Raw genomic sequence first — 14,092 nt, 5'->3', positions numbered from 1 at the left:
AGGCATTGAACCACTACCATGAAATGTTCTATGAGCAGGGCCTGGCTGGAAACAAGTTCTTGAGCTTAGCCCAGCTACCCTGGGTAAATATAGTAATCATTTCATTTCATTTCACAAAAGTGTTTTCCTGGCTTTAACTGCTCAAACATAGTTTGTATAGAAGTTTGCAGCACGGTGTGAGTGACAGTTTGTGAGATTGTAGATCAGCTAATTAAGTCCATGCATGCTGGGCTCACTTTAAAGTAAACCGTCGGCTGTGGAAAGCCCCCCTGCCCTGCTGCGTGGAGCCCCCTGCCCCCCAGCCGGCTGCCTCCCTTCACTTCTCTGCTCTTGTCTGTGTGGATCAGCAGCCAGCACCGCCGCGACGGACGACAGGCAGTCAGGCAGCAGCACACAGGCAGGGAGCACACACGACACGCATTTACGCGCGCGCACATACGCACACTCCGTTTCCCCAGTGTGTGCTGGAGGAACGCCGTATGCAGACAGTCAGTCAGTCCGCTTGTGGAGCTCGGTGTCTTCCAGACCAGACCAGACGCGTCCTATCGGCGTGATTTTTGGAAGAAGGAAGAAACAGAGGAAAATAAACTAGCCTTGAAGAAGTGAAGCGCTAGCTGTGGGCCGGGCCAGTGGGAACAAGTTGTGCAAAAAAAGAAGAAGACGATAATAGATTCAAACAAGTTGCAAAGTGAGAGGAGGAATATTAAGGCGACCGAAGAAACACGGATTCACACTGGGAAATAACTGCTCAACACGTTTGTGTATATTAAAAAGGAACATTTTGTGCAAGCCAAGGCAAGGTGAGTCTTCTCTTTGATATAACAGTGAGTAACCTCGTGTTCTTGTTGTTTTTAGTGAGCGTTGTGCCAGATTAACCTATAATTTGATTAGCCTTAAAGCCTATTTATGAACTCAAAGCCAGTAGGAAATATCACTGCGAAACGACCATCATTCAACTTTTATTTAAGTGAGCCAAACCACTCACATGCGTGACTTGTTTACATAGAGCTAGTAGACTGCCATACTACAAGTAAGACGCGCGAACGCGGGAAGCGAACGCAGCTCGTAAATTGCAAAAACAACAATTAGAATAAATTACGTAATTTTGTAAGGTTTTTTTTAAGTTCTTTTTTTGTGTTTAAGTTTTTTTCTTAAGTTAAGTTTTTTTTAAGTTTTTCTTTCCTTTTAAAGTTTTTCCTTTTTAAGTTTTTTTTTAAGTTAAGTTTTTTTTTAAGTTAAGTTTTTTTTTAAGTTTTTCTTTCCTTTTAAAGTTTTTCCTTTTTAAGTTTTTTTTTAAGTTAAGTTTTTTTTTAAGTTAAGTTTTTTTTTAAGTTTTTCTTTCCTTTTAAAGTTTTTCGTTTTTAAGTTTTTTTTTTAAGTTAAGTTTTTTTTAAGTTAAGTTTTTTGTGTGTGTGCGTTTTTCCTTTTTAAGTTTTTTTTTTAAGTTGTTTTTTTTTAAGTTAAGTTTTTTTTAAGTTAAGTTTTGTGTGTGTGTGCGTTTTTCCTTTTAAGTTTTTTTTTAAGTTAAGTTTTGTTTTAAGTTAAGTTTTTTTTTAAGTTAAGTTTTTTGTGTGTGCGTGCGTGCGTGCGTGCGTGTGTGTGTGTGCGTGCATGTGTGTGTGTGTGTGTTTTTGTGTGTGATACAGCTGCGCCCTCTGGTGGTGGGCGGGTGGTGTTACAGCGTGACACACACACAGACACACACACAGACACACACACACACAGACGTGATCTGCTGGGTCTCATAGTAAATGCTCACTGCGTTCGCAACAAAATACATCGTGTGCGCGTGTGCGTACGTGCAAAATTGTATTTCCAAATACTTTGGAAGGATATATTTCTTTGTATACATGATTCAGCAGCTGTCTGTCGCTCATATTTATGTCTAGTTGGGTTCGGGCTTGTAGGCGCGCGTGCGTGCGTCCTGTTTCTGTGTGGGGGATGCTGCATGCTCCCCCACGTCTCAAACATTTCATGACTGTACTGTACTGTACTGTTAGTTCTGGTCCATAGCCTAAGTTCTTAAGGATATGGACAAGAGCTATATTGTACTGTAGGCTACTGTACTGTACTGTACTGTACTGTACTGTACTGTACTGTACACTGCTGCAGTGGTTCCGAAACTTTTTTGTCAGGCACCCCTTTAAATAACTTGTTTCTGTTTTCATCCACGGCACCCCTGATTTACACTGTTATTTTTTTTGTTTAGTTTTTTGAGGGGTGCTAGCCCCACCTATGACCAGCATTGAGTGGCTGTTTGCGTATTACACAAACAGTGAGGACGCAAATTGTGATTGGTCGGCGTGATTGGTTGGGAGATGTGCCATTGGTTGAGAATGAGATAAAAGTAGCTCTCAAGTAAAAATCACACCTGTGTGAATGGAGTGGTGCAACTCCGTGTGGGGGTCCCCGGTGGGTCCCCGGAACTTCCAGACCCACAGGAACACACCCAGGGTGTCAGCCCGGTTCCGGCGAGCCGCCCGCGTCCGAAACGGTCGAGAAATGACAGAGTTACTGTGTGGGGGAATTAGCATTTTGCAGACATCTCTCTCTCTCTCTCTGTAATTAGCAAGCAACAGTGCAACACTATCTCTCTCTCTCTGTTTCTAGCACAACAGCGCCACTTTTGCCCCTACTGGTACTCTAAACATAGGGACAGACAGAGGGACAGACAGGTACATGGACATAGGGACATTGCTGTTATGTGTGGACACCCCTGGTCTAAGTGGTTAAATACTGAAGTGATATATTGATCGATTCCAAATGTGATCAAAGTATTCTGGGCCTGCCTGGACTTGCGTGGCACAAGTCCACCCTAGGGTGCCACGGCACCCACTTTAAGAGGTATCGGGTACCGTCGCCCATAATCCATCTCGCCCTCGTTTTTTTCCCGCCGACCGCGGCGGTTCTTGTATTCTTTATTTTGTTTTACTGAGAATAAGGTTAGAAATAAGTTGAGGGTTAGGCGTAGTTTTACTCTGGTTAAGTTTATGAATAGGGTTAGGTTTTGGCACCGTTTTACTGAGGTTAAGGTTAGGAATAAGGTTAGGTTTAACCGTTTGAGCATAATTTACTTAATAGGTTACTTTAGGAATACCAGGCTGAGCACAGTGAGCAGTTCCGCTGGATGTACGCCGGGCACAAGTTGGTAAGAGGGCGACTTTGTTGGCATTCCTTTGGGAACCCCTGCTGTACTGTAGGACAGTGGTTGGTTAGTTATAGTTAGTTTCATTTATTGTCCACGTGTGGAAATTTGTTTTCGGTCTCAACAACAGTAAAAAACAAACGGCAACAGCAACAACACTTACACAATTATCTTCATGGCAAAAATGCAGGACAACAGTGGCAAATACATTAAAAAAATCTAGCGAGACATGATATTATTTAGTGCCTTAATGGCATTAGGAATGAAGGAATTTTTAAAGATGTTATGGTTAGCGTTCTCAAACCTTTTCATGTCAAGAACCCCCTCATTAGCCCACATTAGGAATTATATGCCAATGACCCCAATACGAGAAGATTTTCACGGCTCTAGCAGTGATTCTCAACCATTTTAATTTCAAGGACTCCCAGGTTTGACCTGAATTGGGCTACGGTCCCCCCATTTAATGGCATTTCTATCTCTGGGACCCTAAAATCAAAGTTAATTTAACTGTGTTACAAATGGAACCAACATTTGTACACTCTGAGTTACGGACCCATAAGGGTCCATTTGGTTCCTATTCCTAACTATCCATTTAGCTGGGGACCCCCTGGAACTCACTCAAGGACCCCTGGGGGGGGGGGGGGGGGGTCCCTGGACCCGACTTTGGGAACCACTGCTGTGGGCTACTGTAGTGAAGTGGACATGCTGGCGGTCTGTCTGTCTGACGCAACAATACATAACCCAACCATGTGTAGTGAAGTGGACATGGAAGAAATACTGTATGTACCCTCCTCACCACCACCATCCTCTAACCTCGCATCTCTGTGCAAATAAACAACATCTGGACGTATGCGCAGCTCTGGGACCTTGGGAACGCGCGCACGGCACACACGCACGCACAGTCAACACATGTGTGCAGTACACACACACACACACACACACACACACACAGACAGATGTTTCGTATCGTACTAGTCACATATCACGTCTCTGGTTTTCGGTATATTTTGTACATGCACACGCACATATTTTAGCCTACTGCATATCTTCATTTATGTCTAGACTAGATATTAGTACCCACCATTTTTATTCTTTATTCATGTTGGAGGCAGTGGTTCAGGTACCCCTTATCCCCCAGCTGGCGGGAGGCAGAAAGGATAGCCCAAAACCGTGTTGGATGGAGGAGAGTCGTAGATGGCCTATGCTCCACTGGGAGCGACGGGCCTAAGTAAGTAAGTTATCCCCTGTATCCAGTGACTGGATGGGAACCGCAAGGTTCCTAGTTTGAACCCGGGCTCCCCCAGAGTTAGTGTGGAAGTGTCCTTGAGCAAGACTCTGAACCCCCTAATCGCTCCCGATGTGCAGGTTGGTGCCTTTCCACTGTCCTCTGTCATCGGTGTATGAATGTGTGTGATGTGCGTGAATGGGTGAATGTAAATGCACAATCTCAGTAAAGCACCTTGTTGCTTGTATATTCTACTTCATTGTGATTTCATTGTTTGGTCCATTTGAGTCACGCGTTTCGAAGGCCTTTCCCTCAAACAGAGTGTTGAGTGGTCAGATGGGTGGACTGCAGGGTGGACACTTTTGAGATGCTCAAGTGGGCAAGAGGAGGAGGGGTCAGTCAGTCGAGCCTGGGGTGGGAGGGGTGGACAGAGCTGTGGTTAGTAGATGGGGTCAGTCGAGCCTGGGGTGGGAGGGGTGGACAGGGCTGTGGTTAGTAGATGGGGTCAAGGGAGCCTGGGGTGGGAGGGGTGGACAGAGCTGTGGTTAGTAGATGGGGTCAAGGGAGTCTGGGGTGGGAGGGGTGGACAGAGCTGTGGTTAGTAGAGGGGTCAGTCAGGGGAGCCTGGGGTGGGAGGGGTGGACAGAGCCGTGGTCAGTAGAGGGGGTCAAGGGAGCGTGGGGTGGGAGGGGGACACACCAGGGCTGTGGTTACTATGGGGTCAAGGGAGCCTGCGATGGGAGGGGTGGACAGGGCTGTGTCCTCTCGCTAAACCACGCTATCTGTCAGAGCAGTTAAAGAGCTAGAGGAGCTCGGAGCATGTAGGACTAGAGACCATTCTTATGTCACATGGCCCCAGGAAGGGGGGGTGTGTGTGTGTGTGTGTGTGTGTGTGTGTGTGTGTGTGTGTGTGTGTGTGTGTGTGGGGGGGGGGGGGGTCATCAACATGTGTGAGTCAGCCAACATGCATGACCAAGGTCACGGCCGGTGTGCTTTTGATCACATGCATGCAGCATCTTACACTACGTGTGTGTAACTGTGTGCGTGAATGATGTGTGACCGAGCCAACAACATGTTAGCAGCAGTCAGATGGTAGATGGAGAGCGCAGGGCCGGATTGGCCCTTCGTGGTGCCGGCGGGCTTACACGCCCGTGGAGATATACCACGTTTTGTGTTTTGTGTGAGCACGGGGTGGATGGACCCCAGATTGGATTAAATGGAGTTGTCTTGTACCCCCCCTCTCTCTCCCTCTCTCTCTCTCTCTCTGGTAGCAGGCAGCTATTTATGTATAAAGATGACCCTAATTATTACACATGCACACGTGCGGTCATGAGCATCTGCACAGTGCATGCGTTACGGTTACATAAGACCTCCACATGTTCTAGCGCAGCCTGGCACCATCATGACTTTTCAATATATATATAAATAACTGATTAACAACATAATTGTGTTTTTGGCGTTGCACATATATGAATACAATCGCATTGCCTGGAGCGAGTCTGGCAGACCTGGGGAAGAGCGGTGGTTTGCTCTTCACCACGGCTCACTGACGTCGTCATGTTGTAGTTTTCAATGTTAGCGGTGGTCACCTTTATCACCTAAAACTGGAGTATGAATAGGCCTTGAGGACCCCCTGTTGAAGACCCCAGACATAGAGTGTCAACTTTGTCACTGTGATGATGAGGACGATGATGTTGGCTACTGGATGTAATTCAACGTGTGGCGGGATAACACTTTAGTTTAAAGATGGAGTGCCATGACTTTTTTTCCACCCTAAAACGTGATCATCAGGTATTATTATAATATAAGGAGGAAGAACTTTTTACAAAAAGTGTACAGTATTTGTTAAAATCATGCTTTTATGTGGACACGCCCACCAGTTCATTAAGTATGCCTGGTTTGCCAGATGGGTGGTGATCCACCTGAACTGAAGCCACACCCACAGCTGTAGTTGTATGATAAAGGGGGAGGGGTTAGGGGAGGGGCTGATAGTGTGATGTCACTATATTACTGTTTATTTCATTGGCCCGTTTGACTGTCAAGGGTTCAGCCTGCGTCATTGTGTCTACGGCGTGCGGTACCAGCATTCAAATCTGAGGGGGGTAAAAAATGTCTCACTTTCTTTGGCCCCTGGTCGTGGAACGACCTGCAGTCCAGACTATAATTGGCCTAGTGTACCATTTTGGAGATTTGTTGTATATATTGAAGGTACTTTGAGGTGTATCATGGATGTATTATCAGCTGTTCTATAATTTGACATGTACGACGTAGCATTGAAGTGTAATTTTGTTTCTGCCTCTTGGCCAGTTCCCACTTGTAAATAAAGGTTAAATATAAAAAAAGGTGAAAGGCAGTGAGTGCAGCGGATGCTTGGTATTGCTTTTTTGTGTGCGCATGTGTGTCCACGTTTAGAGACAGTCCATGGGGGCATTTGAATTCCACAGAGGCAGTCGAAGCACTCAGAGAAGCTGAGCAGAGATGCTTTTCATGGGGTCATGTTTCCCTTCCCTCATCTCATGTGCAGTATGAAGTTTCATAGCAGATCAGCGTTACCTGTTGTACGATAATTAGCGTATTTGTACGATCATTTTGCCCAAGTTCTGTACGACGTACGATCAATAATTCACAAAGAAAATGTATCACCATATCACAAAAACGTGTGTGAATTTACTAAATTCCCTGTCTGCTGATTTGAGATCCGGTTTGGCTTTTCAAAATAAATCAGGAAATCAGTAAATCTGACCCTAGATAATAACATGGAGGCATTAAAATTAAAAACACCGTTCGCATCTTTCCAGTCCTGTTTTAGGCTTTTATTTCTGTAAGGTCCAAGAAGTTGCCTGCTTCCACGAAGCAATACGAATTAATTATGTGATATGTTTTTGTCTCAAACAAGGTTGTTTCTTACAAAAAACAAGACAAAAAAAACTTTAATACTAAATCTTTAACTTGAATTAAATTACATATATACACACACGTGTGATTTATCTTTTTTGGCTGTATACGATAGTTTTCTTTCAAATATGATATTTATAAGACTCTGGTACGATAATTCAACATTTCCCATCTGGCAACACTGTAGCACAGTGGTCTTCAACCCTTTTCATATCAAGGCCCATTATTTATTTGCTTTCATTGTACGCTCTCAAGAGTTAAAGATCTAGGGTCCATTTGTTTACCAACTGGAACCCCCTCAAGGACCACTGGTGGTCCCCGGACCACTGGTTGAAAACCACTGATGCAAGCCTGGCTCCTTGGTGAGAACTAGTATGTTCTGACACTTGATTGTTCTGCGTTGTTGTCTTTCTTTGGCTTCATGAATGCATACCGGTACACATGCAGATGTTTAATCCCTGTTGCATTTAGCAACTTTTGATTTAGTTTTAGTCAGTACTAGTCTTTAGAATAAAATTCCATTTAGTTTTAGACACATTTTAGTCATCAGCCAAGATGTTTCAGTTGTGAGAGTGTAGTTTTAGTTGACTTAGTTGACTGGAGCGGCAGTGGATCAGTGGTAGAGTGGCCGCTTTGCAACCGGAAGGTTCCCAGTTTGATCCCGGGCTCCCCCAGAGTTGGTGTCAAAGTGTCCTCAGGACCCCTAATTGCTCCCTATGAGCAGGTTGGTGCCTTGCATCGTTTCTTCCGCCATCAGTGAATGTAATGTACAATCATTGTAAAGTGCCTTGGATAAAGGTGCTATATAAATGCACCATTTACTAAATCTAAGAATTAGTTGACTAAATTGAGAGTTGATTCAGTCAACTAAAGTTTATGTTGGCGAGCCTTGATGGCATCGTAATGCCTGATTCATACTTGTGTGCCGATGTATAGCCGATCTACAAGCTCACAGCCTGTCTGCGGCGTGTCACTGCAACGTGTCGTCATTGTTTTGTAGATTCCACCGTTTTTGGATGTGCAGCTTTATGAAATATCCCTCAAATTGCCTGCAACTAATGGAATGAATTAATCAAATCAGTGTCTGTTCTTGCATCCAAGTGATTGGTTCTTGCGGTGATTGACTTGAGATTCCAGCTCTGCTGAGGGCAACTCTGACCTTGTGTATACATTGAGTTAAATCTACACTACAGTATGTCAGGGGTTTTCAACCCAGCTAAATTATGGAGAGTTTGTAACCAAATTGACCTTTATAGACCTTTAAATCTTAATTCTTATCTTGCCAAATACGTTTATAAACGTGGTTTGGTTTCATTTTACACTCTCAAGAGTTACATTTTTGTCAAACATCTGCATTTCTTAATTTTCGACGGTACAAGACGCGTGCTGTGTACACAATTAAAGAAGAATTGTTATTTTTGATCAACATTCGCGTGTTGTCTCCTATGGTACCACAACAACACAGCATGGAATAGCAACAAAATATTATAGGTTTTTGGTTTGAGAGGCTAAATCTCATCAACGGTGGTCCGTGGTTCAAATGCCGAATAAATAATGGACCTTGAAATGAAAAGGGTTGAAAACCACGTCCGAAACCATGAACTATAGTATTTTTTTCGTGACTTTTTTTCAAATCCTCCAAAATCCTGAAAATGAATACTCTGATGAAGCTCCCTTTAAATGCACACATTAGCTTGGGGGCCTCCGATCCAGTCACTGTGCTGATATTTTAACTTCTTTTTGATCGTTGCCCCGTTATCCAGCAGCTGGCTTCAAACAGACCTGCACAAAGACGTGCACAGAGCTGGCCTCAGACAGACCTGTATGAGACGTGTCATGCACACCGTCGACTCATCTGATGTGTCATTGAGATTCCCAGCAGGGTGTTCTCCTGCTCCATTAAAATAAAAAAATAAGAGACTGAGAGCACAAGTACAGCAGGAGTCAGACAAGCTGTCAGTTAGTGTGCGTGCGTGCGTGCGTGCGTGCGTGCGTCAGCACACAATTAGCTGCCTGGTGACCTTTCCCTTTTCTGAAGGGAACATCAAAGTGACATTTTTATGTCACACGATTGAAGGCGTTTTTAGTCTTCTGAATGGACCGCCTGAGATCGTGATGTGAAGACTCATGCTATGGATGCGACCGTTGGAAGCTATCCTCCGATGCATGTCGAAGCTGCGTTGTTTGTGGGGGTTTTTTGCACGGGAAAAGGAATATGTTTGAGTTATTTTAAGAAACCGAAATACTGGATTGATCAACTAGATTGATGGTGATTGGATAATAAATGACAAATTATTCAGAACACCAATAATTGTGTTGAATATTTTGCACCATTGCATGTTATGAATGCGTTGCTTGTTATTCATTGTGTGTGTGTGTGTGTTTGTGCGTGCGTGCGTGCGTGCGTGCGTGCGTGCGTGCGTGCGTGCGTGCGTGCGTGCGTGCGCGCCAACACCGAGTGTTGGCAGAGATGTGACATGTGACCAGTACAATAAGATGAACAACAGAGCAATCTGTAAACAGATTTGTGTGTGTGACCTCGTGCTATTCCATCTTTTGAAAATAGCAGACCTACAAGCTCACAATGTGTCGCATCGTGACACATTGTGAGCTTAATTAATTAATAATAATAATAAATATCTACAAAGTAACTAAAGTTTTCAAATAACTGGAGGGGATTCAAAAGTACAATATTTGCCTCAGAGATGTAGATGGAGTAGACTTGAGCAGATTTTTACGGCTCTAGCAGTGATTCTCAACCATTTTAAGTTCATGGGCCCCCGGTTTGACCTAAATTAGGCTACGGTCCCCCATTTAATGACATTTCTCTCTCTGGGACCCCAATTTATATTGTAAAATCAAAATAAATGTTACTCTTGAGAGTGTACAAATGGAACCAAGTATGGGTCCACGTTGGTTCATAACTATCATTTAGCTGCAGGGGACCCCCTGGGAACTCTCTCAAGGGCCCCTAGGGGTCCCCGGACCCCACTTTGGGAACCACTGGTTTACACCACTGCGTTCCGTCCAGTTGCATTCAAAATTTTCTAATTCAATGTGACGACTTAAATTGTCCAGAGATGAACAAAGCAACCCGCTGTCCATCGGTCCTATGTCAAACACAACCTGGCACGGAAGGCACCATGCGGAACGGAACGGACTGGGCAGCGTTGTGTGAGGCAGAGGAGACAGAGGCCAGTGTTGTGTTGCCAGACTTTTCCAGAGACCGTTTAAGAGCCGACCAGCAGGTCTACAAATACAAGCCCAACATAAGACGACTATTATTAGGCCACATGAGCATTCTATATTTGAAAATTAGCCAGGGAACCTGGGGAAACATTTCAACAGCACACATTTGGTACAGGCCACAGGACACAAAATACTTTTAGATGAGGGGTGCATGGAGAGATCTGGGGGTCGTTATGAAAAGCAAATGCACTTTAGAAACAATTAAGCCCGCCCCCACCCCCCCAAAAAAAAATGCAACCCGCTTTTTTTTTACTGATATTTACAAGCGACATTATATAATAAGCAGACATGGCAACTCTGGCAGAGATAATTCTGATGTGCTCAGTTAATGAAAGGCATTTTCATAATGAATGGCATTTTTATAGTGCTTTTCCAAGTGCCCAAAGCGCTTCAATGGGCTTATTCATTCATACATTGGGAGGTGAAGCGGTGAACAGTCGACGCATTTAGCAGACACTCTTAATCCAGAGCGACTTACAGTAGGAAGAACAAAAAAACATGGTAATACATCAAATACATACAAATAGTCATCATGAATCATATGTAAGCTTAAGAACCTAACAGTGGGATATCTATCTAATGAAACTATATGTGTATACACTATAGAGTGCTATGTCTACACAGCACTCTACATAGCACTCACTTCCCACATTCACACACCAATGGTGGCAAGCTCACACCGACCAACTCATTGGAGGCAATGTAGGTTTCAGCAGTGATGTAAATAGGTTTTCAATGTAATGAGTCCCGGGATGCAGGGATGGTCTTTTAGAATGAGTCCCAGGGACATTTTATGAGTCCCACTTATTTCTTTTTCAGTTTGCCTCTCGGCTACCGTATGCTACACTCTGGGCTCATGTTAGCTTACTGTTGACTTAGCTCTTAGCGCGGCAGAAAGAATGCCTCGTCTCTCCTAATCCAGGGCGCTCTCCGTGGTTTTGATCTGACGGATATACTAGCGCTTCATTTCTGCTCCTCATCCGTCTCTCCCGCAAAATATGCTTTTTGGATCATATATCGTATAAATTAAAACGATAGCAATGTGAGCTAGCAATGTAAAGAGAACTTTTTTTCCGGATTGTTTCCGGGTCGTGGGTTTCAGAGTAAAAGCGGCCATGTCTTTCCGGCACCCCAGAGCTCCTATTTTGAAGGAATCCCGGCACGGATTGTGTTAAGAGTCATATTTTACAAATTGCAGCATTTAATTCCCATTTCATTTTATATGGTTATAATGTGGTTATATTCATGTAGAAAACAGAAATTATTATTATAACTAAAGCTAGCTATAAAAAAAACTAGAATAAAAAACAGTACAGTAGTGCATCCCGTGGATGCAGAGGTCATTGTTTTATTGCGTCCATTAACTATAAACTGCGTTTTGGGATGCAAAATGCACCCTATTTTAATCTCTGGTGTCTTGCCCAAGGACACTTCGACATGTAGACAGGAAGAGCCGGGATTCAAACCGCCGGCCCAGGGACCGTTGGACGACCTGCTCTACCTCCTGAGCCACAGCTGCTGCCGTTCTATGATGATGAATAGCTGAAGCCTCCAGTGTTATGAATGCTATGAAAGCAGCCGTGCAGCAGGCCTGCACATTTTCCTACACACGATAGAACGAATGTGAACAGGAGAGCTGTCTTTTTCTTTCCCCTGCGTCCGTCTGTCCGTCTGTTCGTTTGCTCTCTTCCTCAGACGAAATCGATCGTCGGACAGCTATCCAGAGAGAGACAGACGGCTGGCTGTGCCCAGGAACGGGAATCGTTCAGGCTTTATTTAAAACCCATTAAAACTGGGAATGCATCCGTGTGTCGTTTTAGATTTTATACGTATAGCAACATACGTTTTTCAGAAAACAATCAAAAATATAGCAATATTTCCAGCATAATAATATTGCAATTATTCATTTTTAAACATTTATTTATTTATTTATATTTGACTTCCATTGCTAGGTTAAGTAAAGAGAATCGGGGTTGGTTTGGAGTGCTGCAGCTACTGGGACACATTGTGTCACTCATGATTAGAATGCCTGTCAGCCAATATAACAGTGTGAAGTCACAACTAATTGGAGTGAAGTCATGCATGCTGTAACTTACTGCAGTGGATCTGCAATACATGTTCACCATCGTCTGTAAAGTTAACCCATTTAGATAATAAAAATAATTAAATTAAAATCGTATCTTATCTTCATACATTTCCCTTTTGTTTGAGTAAATATAGGTTTGTGTTGTCTTTTATTTGCTTGGACATCAATCAGATTTTGCATCTGAGAAACCAATTGACAATTTGGCATTTTTCATCTTAAATAAATTTTCAAAGTATTTGTATCACTTTAGCAACAGCAAAATGAGGCCCCTAAAAAAAAACCTTTGATTTGGATTTGGTGACAGGTTGGCTAAATGGAAGCAAATGCTTAAAGGCGTAGTGAAACGGAAATGGTGGACATTTTATTTTGAAGTTTCAGACGGTCTCAAGTTGAAACACCGCTATGAAGTTTCTGAACCAATCAGAGCGTCACATCCCTTCAGGGGATGGGACGGTAGCTAGGGACGGGTAGCTATGCTACGCAGGACAGCGTGTGGAAGTTTGTTTACAAATCAGATAGTCAGCCAGCTTTACCAGTTTACACTTAATGTGGCTTATTTCTACCCTATAATGTTTTCAGATACATTTTTAGCGTGATGATTAAGTTGAAACCGAGTAATACACTCTCTGGATGTTATCTTGAATGGGAATAAAAACGGAAGATGTCTGTAATCAGTAGCAGCTGTGCAGCCTGTGCTGGACGGATGCGGAGATATGGGGAATTAAACTGGTGAGCTTCATTTTCATTGGCTTTTATCGATGTTGGCCTCGACACGTCATCACGCAGCACGTTTTCGTTTTCAGGAAGTAATACTTTATGGACTTTTGATATAAAAACACACAAAAATGAGAATTTTCACATTTTTTTGGCATCCATTGTTAGGTATGCCCATATGATGACCATGGATATGGTCTAAAAGTGTGAAAAACGTATTTTTCATTTCACTACACCTTTAAAACATTTTAGTTGAACTTATTTGCATTCCTTTTCCTCACTGCCTGTCTAAACAGCCAGACTGAATTACTAATGTTGTCTCACACATTCAGTTCTTTCTTGGCATTGCTTTTGTATAAAATTAATCAAATCATTGAAATGACATCCGTTAATGTTACTAATTGTGTTTTGGGCCCTAAGCTTTCAGCTTCTCTCACACTATGCAGACTCCAATTACTTACGTAGAATAGGATTTCATTGTACTATTGATGGCTATCAAGGCCTTCACTTGGCTATTGATTATAATTGTCAGGTCTGTGCAACCAAAACACACGCACGTGTACGGTACGCACGTGCATACTGTGGCTCAAGAGGTAGAGCAGGTCGTCCAATGATCCATGGGTCGGCGGTTCGAATCCCGGCTCCTCCTGGCTACATGTCGAAGTGTCCTTGGGCAAGACACTGAACCCCAAATTGCTCCCGATGTGCTGGCTGGTACTTTGCATGGCTTCCGCCGCAATCGGTGTATGAATGTGTGTGTGAATGGGTGAATGTAATG

At 43.5% G+C, this 14,092-nt stretch overlaps 1 protein-coding gene across 1 annotated transcript in view; it reads left to right on the top strand.

Annotated features, from left to right (window-relative positions):
- Positions 1–495: 495 nt before the first annotated feature.
- Positions 496–14,092, top strand: part of LOC306930530 (leucine zipper putative tumor suppressor 2 homolog) — a 96,004-nt gene continuing 82,407 nt past the window's right edge. Inside the window, exon 1 of the mRNA XM_079511545.1 lies at positions 496–800. The gene's annotated coding sequence lies outside the window, so the exon portion shown is untranslated. The remainder of the gene's footprint in view (positions 801–14,092) is intronic.

The sequence above is a fragment of the Electrona antarctica genome (assembly GCF_951216825.1).
Source record: "Electrona antarctica genome assembly, chromosome: 10".
Classification (NCBI taxonomy): Eukaryota; Metazoa; Chordata; class Actinopteri; order Myctophiformes; family Myctophidae; genus Electrona; species Electrona antarctica.
This window is presented reverse-complemented; position numbering and strand designations above follow the sequence as displayed.